The 7,000-nt window shown below is 36.5% G+C and overlaps 1 long non-coding RNA gene across 1 annotated transcript; it reads right to left on the bottom strand.

The window, feature by feature from the left end:
• Positions 1-289: 289 nt before the first annotated feature.
• On the bottom strand, positions 290-6,572 carry LOC148239989 (uncharacterized). Its single transcript, XR_015816476.1, has 2 exons — positions 6,302-6,572; positions 290-880 (listed from the first exon to the last, which is right to left on the bottom strand). It is a non-coding gene; the product is annotated as an uncharacterized LOC148239989 (long non-coding RNA).
• Between the last annotated feature and the right edge of the window lie 428 nt (positions 6,573-7,000).

Below are 7,000 nucleotides of genomic sequence, written 5' to 3'. Positions count from 1 at the left end.
AGAGAAGTTTTCTCACGTCTTTTAAGACCAAATGGAGGAGAAACATAACCCCTCAGAGATATAAAGCTGAATGAATCCTATTAATTTAAACACCTTGCATGCAAATATTCATAATCCATTCACATGTTCATTAAATAATATCATACTTCATCATTTCTTCTCATGCCATTATATTCATCATTTTTATTTATTCACTTGTTAAAATGTTGTAATTCATGCAATATCATAGAATATTTACGTAAATATATTTAAATCATAACAATAATTAAATAAGTAGCAGGCCATCTCATATTCATGCAACATTCCTTTATTAATCTAGAAATTCTCCTTAAAACGTGCAAAATAAATACCAAATTCCTTATCGAAAACTTGAAGTCTTTCCTAGCTCTTCTTCATTTTATCATCTCCTTCTCTCTCTAACTCTCTCTCTCTAAAATTTTCTTTGGTGAATGGAAGAATGAAGATAAAGTGATGAAGGAGTGGTGGAGAAGGTCCCTATTTATATAAAAAAGGGACCATCAGATTTTTACCAAGTGGCACAAATCTGTGAGGAGAGAAGTAGTGGAAAACGTGACTAACACGATGTAATGATTGACTGACGTGACTGACGGATGGTCAACGAGACGATAACGACATAACAATAGTGTGAAAATTGAAGGCACGCCCCCCAAATAACGATAGCACGTCCGCCGAACGGTAGCACACGCTGCGCCAACCACCCAAGCTTACCGTGCGCGCAGGCCTGTTCACAGTGAGTGCAGAACTATGCACCACTTTGCGCGTGCACGTGTGCACAGCCCGCGGGTGCCCATACGAACAAGAAAAGTTTCCTGCAGCCCTTTCTGTAGGATTTTTCTGTCGTTTTCCTTCTCCATTTTTCCTGAAATTTTTAAAATTAGTCAAATAAAATAAAATAATAATTATATAATTAAATAAATAAACAAATACATTAATTCGTAAAAATATAAAAATTAACTTTTAAATCTGATTTCATTCGAAAACTAAAACATAAATTTAAAGAGTTTAATAGCCATAGGGCCCGAATAATTAGAGATTTTACACAATAATTAAGTGCAAAGGTTTTGGGGTGTTACAGCAAAAGACACTAGGATGAAAAATAATGAAGCCTCCATCAAGAGTCTAAAGAACCAAATTGGGCAATTGAAAAAGTTGATTTCTGAGCATGCCCAAGGAACTTTGCCAAGTAACATAAAGACCAACCTAAGAGAGCATATGAATGTTATAGCATTATGGAGTGGAAAGCAATTAGTGGAGGTGGAACGAAGGAAGAGAACACAAACAGATGAGAGCAACCCAAATAAGGAGGAAGAAGAAAAAAAGGAAAGAGATCAAGGGAAAGAGCTACTAATCAAGGAGGAGAACACTCCAACATTCCATATTCGGGGAGATTAAAACAATAACAATTGGATAAGCAATTTGGTAGGTTTTTGGATATTTTTAAACAATTGCATATTAACATTCCCTTGGTTCAACCTTTAAAACATATGCCTAACTATGAAAAATTCTTAAAGGAGATTCTCTCCAACAATAGGAAGTTAGAAGACGTTGCCATGGTGATGTTTAACGAAGAATGCTCAACTATTCTACAAAATAAGATGCCACAAAAGTTGAAGGATCCAAGTAAGTTTACTATTCCATGTAACTTAGGTGATCTTTCAATTGAAAAAGCATTATATGATTTAGGTGCTAGTATCAATTTGATGCCATATGATACTTATAAGAAGCTAGGATTGAGAAAACCTAAGTCTACTAGGATTACTTTGCAAATAGCAGATAGGTCTATTAAAATTTTTGTTGGAATAATAGAAAATATGCTAGTTAAAATTGGTAAGTTTATATTTCCAGAAGACTTTGTGATCTTAGATATGGAAAAAGACTTTGAGATACTTGTTAACCTAGGAAGACCATTTCTAGCAACTGCTAGAGCTTTAATTGATGTTCATGATGGTAAATTGACTCTTAGGGTATTTGATAAGAAAATTACTTTTTATATGTCTGAATCCATGAAATATGCACATACTTTAGATCATACTTATTTCATGATTGATACACTTAATTCGGTCGTGCAAGGTGTTTTCTAAGAAAATTACTTTAAAGATGCATTAAGACAAGGTATCATGATTAGAGAAAGAAGTGATATTAAGAATGAAAAAGTCAATGAGCAAGTAGCTTTGTTAGAAGCAAGACCTTAGTTTAACACACCAAAGAACTTCATATTTGAGGAGATTCATAGTTCTAGTAAAGAAAAAGACAAGCCATCAACTAAAGAACCACCAGACAATTTGAAATCAAGGTGGACGAGACTCATAGATAAGGGTGAGCCTAATTCTCTCCATGTCGATGTAGGAGTAAGTTATAGTTCAAGTTCCAGTAAGATCTACCATTAACTTTATTCCCAAAATATCTATCTTGCATGACTTGTACACAACATTAAATGGATTTGGAAGGAGTTTCTATAATTGAAGCTTGCTCTAAGGGGTCAAGTTTGGCTAATAGATTCCTAGCATATTTACATGAAATAAAGGAACTAGTAGCACCAATATAAATCAAAGCACGATCAACAGAATCATGTATAGAAAGCATACCGTAAATGACAACTAGTGTCGGGATGGCATTTGACTCATCAAGGTGAAAAACCCTTCCTCAAGCTACTAGTCTGGCAACATCCTTTTGTTTATGAGGGCAGTCCTTCATGAAGTACTGGGTACTCCCGCAGTTGTAACAAGCGTTATTCAACTTGTAGCAAGGGTGATTGTTGTGGTTTCTACCGTAGTGTTGACACACCTAAGTAGAATTTAAAGTATTACCTAGGGGCAGAGGTGGAGGCTAAAAAGCTACCATAATCAGGGCTACCCTTGCTCGATTATGAGCGACTCAAGTCAATCTACTTCCTTGTTTTATGCCCTAACATGGTGAATATATTGATAACAGGCAATGAAAAGTTCTTTTGCCAATTTAGCATTCTCTAAGGCTTCTGCATAGGTAGCAAATTTCATCATGCCTAACTGATCAAAGATATCAGCCCTTAAGCTCTTCAGAAATTTCTGCGCCTTTTTACTCTATATGGTTATTGATTTCTAAATAAAATGAGATAACTAGATAATTTTGGAAGCATAATGACTTACCAACATGCTTCCTTGATGAAGATCCTAAAATTCCTCTTCTTTTTTCTGCCGAACATAGATTAGAAAGAAGCTATTAAGAAACGTATTAAGGAATTGGTCCCAAGTCATAGGGGTGGGTAGAGTCTCCTTCATAAGATGTCACCAGTGTTCAGCTTTCCCGGTTAACATGAAGGCTGCTAGGGAAACTTTTTATTCCTTAATGAGTTCGAGGATAGAGAAAAACTTATCCATCTGCATGATCCATGCCTCAGCTTCTATAAGGTCTGGTCCACCATAAAAAAAAATGAGGGTTTAACTTCTGGAGATGTTACTAGAGATAGTATGGACAAGATTTGGTTGGTCCTCTGCAAAACGAGGACGGTCATTATTGTGAGCACAATTATAGCCCATGGCAGCAATCAGACCCTGAATGACTCGAAACAACTTAGTGAATTTTGCCCTGGTTGGGGCATCATAGGCCTCGGGTCTTTCAACAGATGATCTCCTTGGAGTCATGATTGCCTACAAAAAGGAGATAAGGATTTAGAATAATGTCTTTGTTTGGGCTTCCAAGGCTCTATCTTCCTTAAGGAAATTCTCTAGATTAACTAACTTTAAGTCTTAGGGCTCAATATAAGGGATGTCTTAGGAATCTTACTCTGATACCACCTATGACATCCTGTTACCCAGTGGGAAGCAATGTGTGACATTCCAAATTCTAATTAAAGCATAAGGGTTCCAGATATAGAAACAGATACGAGTTCATATAAGATAAGTGTATGAAGCGGAATAAATAATTTCAATCTCTTACAAAATAATAATAAAGTTCTATTCATAAAATACTGAGGTGAAAACAAAATTAATTACAAGCCTATACAAAAGATGGACTCATTAGAGTGGGGGACAAAATGTGCACTCCTAATGTTTCACGGATCCACAGGATCCTCGAAGGCTTCAAGGGGTAGATCAACGATTGGTTCCTCACTATTGTCCTCATCTTAGGGGGCCATGGAAATGGGTGAATTCCACATACTCAGTAAGAAAAATAGTATTTAAATAATATAACTAAGATTTTGTAAGTAATTTAAACTAAAACAAATTATCATAATTACTTACCACTAAGAATCGTGTCAGGGGTCCATTAATTAATTATGAAAATAATTTACTGTATTAAAGAAAACATCAAATCAATCATGTCAATCAAATCAAACAAATCATAGATGCTCTTTATTTCATTTTATTCTTCACGTGAAGTCGTTCTAACTTCCATCTACTAAGGGCAATTCGGATTCCCAACTACGCAAATGGAATGACCAAATTCATTTCATATTATATCAATAATTTGTGGCTTACCAAACCAACAACACATTTATGGCTTACCAAACCATGACACGATTTATGACAACAATCGTGCCAACCACAATGGTCCTACATGTAAATTATGGTCACGGCCAAACTTCGACAAAGGTGACCCTACAATCATATCGCATCATGACTATCATCAGAGGAAATACCATCATCCACATGTAGGGGTTCTTTCACATCTTTTCAGACCAGATGGGGGAGAAACATAAACTTGTCAAAGATAAAAAGCCTAAAAAAATATTTTATGAACCATGCATGCCAATACCGATACATATTTCTCATGCTTTGAAATATACATATTTCTCAATTGCAATCCACTTTTGTCAAAGAAAAATCCAGTACAGTACCCATTCATAGGGAGTGGTTCACAAACCATCGGTAAACAGATCAATAATGGTAACCCCTCCGCGATGACAGTTAAACAGATTTAGGACTTTCTTTGTTAATTTACATTCATTTTAGAATTAGTGACTGACCCTAAAGTAGAACCCAAATCTGCTACGTTATTTGAGATAACCTGATAACGTATATTGTCCAGCCCGTTAGCCCATCACTATATTTTTTATATATTTTTTGGCCCAATAGGGCCCATTAAAATAATTTTCGACCCATTGGGCCCTTAAAACTTAATTCGAACCTTGTTGGGGCCTATATAAATTTTTGGGCTTGGTAAGGTCCATTAGCAGATTCTGGGCCTAACGGACGCTTGTCAATTCTTTTTTTGGCTCTTAAAATCCCACCAAACACCCCATCCAATTTAGGGCCCATGTTGGTCCAAGGACCACAAGGGAAATCCCTCGCTGTACCTGCCAACGAGCGTGGCAGGGGCTAGTTATAAAGCCTTATCAGCACATGGGTGTGCCTGGTAGGGTCACATAGCCCAACAGTCTGCATATTGTCACGTGCACAGGGTAGGCTATCCACACACCTTGGGCGTGCCTTAACAGCCCCTTATGTACAGAGCCACATATCATCTAGTGCAAGGCATCTACCTCGCGCGCTAACATGGTACGAGATGCTTGTATGCTCGCTCGCTGAGCACAATGGGCCCGCAAGTGCTTGCACAATGCAGCATGCCTACGCGTGCTAGTGATGTGATATGCATCTCTATTCCCTCTTTCACACTGCACTGTGCGCCCTGCGCCTAGGCATTCGGTTAAGGGGACAATCGTGCATGCTGTCTATTCTTAGGGACCAACCTCTACACTGAGGCCATGTTGAAACAATCTTCACGTAGGCTTGTACATTTTAGTCATTGGCTCCCTCGGTGCACATACGTGCCTGGTGAATCCTGCATGTAAGTCCCCTACTATGCGAGCGCATCACCTGCGCAGGGCCCTATCCTCGCATACATGTATGCCTAGACAGTGTCCAAATTTTCACAGCACCTTGGTGCCCATTTTTCTAACTTCCCTAACAATTCATTTACATTTGTATCTATCTACTTACCCTCTAAACATATATAAAATAAAATTCAAACCTCTAACCCAAAATCAAGCCAGAACACCATGAATAGTTGATTTTGAGCAATACCTAACTAATTTGGTTCATCCATGCAATTTTAATTAATTTTGAATTACATAGAAAATCCATTAGAAGTATAAAAATACTTCCCTAATCCTTAATGATAGTTAAATGAATTATGGTTTCCAAAAGAAGATAGAAAGGCTTATGGGTTCGAAGAAAAAAAGCTTGTTGCAACAGCCGAAAATTACAGAACCTGTTTGTAGTGATCACAAAGAAGGAAAATGGATGTTATGAGGAGTATCTGTACTGAAAGAAAAAAAAGAAAAGATAAATGAGAAACTTACCATCGGTGGAAGGAAAGAGAAACTTGGTAACATGCTAGATGCGGCAGAGGGGACGGTAGCAACTCCTTGCCCTCTTTTCTCACTCTAGCTCGAGAATGCTTCTTCTTTTCAAAAGGTAAAATGTAAGAAATGAAGAATTAAAGAGTAGGGAGGGTTTAAATATGGAAAAGAAAGGTGAATGTGATCCATCAGATCACATTCAAGCAAGTACAATCGTTGATCGACTTAAGGGCTGATTGTGCAGAGAAGCAAAGAAGATGAAGGCCCTGGAGATTTGTATAAGGATAAACTAATATTTTATAAGATTATTTTATGTATTTGAATTTAAATTAGGATAGAATTAATTATTTTATTAATATTTTAATGTAAACCTTATCCATATGATTATTTAATTAATTAAATTAGGATAAGGATAAGGATAGGGATAAGGATTTTATTATTTAATTAATTATGCAATTAAATTTGAATTTGAATATGGATAGGAATCCTAAATCCTATTCCACATAGAATTAGAAATTAAGAGCCTATATAAAGGCTTTAACTCAAGCATTGTAATCACATCTTGAGAATTGATAATAAATTAAGCTTTGAGCTTTTTATCTAAATTAATTTAGTGCTATATTTCTTATCTTCAAGTTATTCGAAGCTAGGTGAGCTTGCCGAAGTCTTGATTGAGCATAGGAGTTGGGATCGACTTGT

This window comes from Carica papaya, chromosome 9 (genome assembly GCF_054855325.1).
Source record: "Carica papaya isolate Zhongbai chromosome 9, ASM5485532v1, whole genome shotgun sequence".
Taxonomy (NCBI): domain Eukaryota; kingdom Viridiplantae; phylum Streptophyta; class Magnoliopsida; order Brassicales; family Caricaceae; genus Carica; species Carica papaya.
Note: the sequence above shows the minus strand (reverse complement) of the source record. Positions and strands in the feature narration are given on the sequence as shown.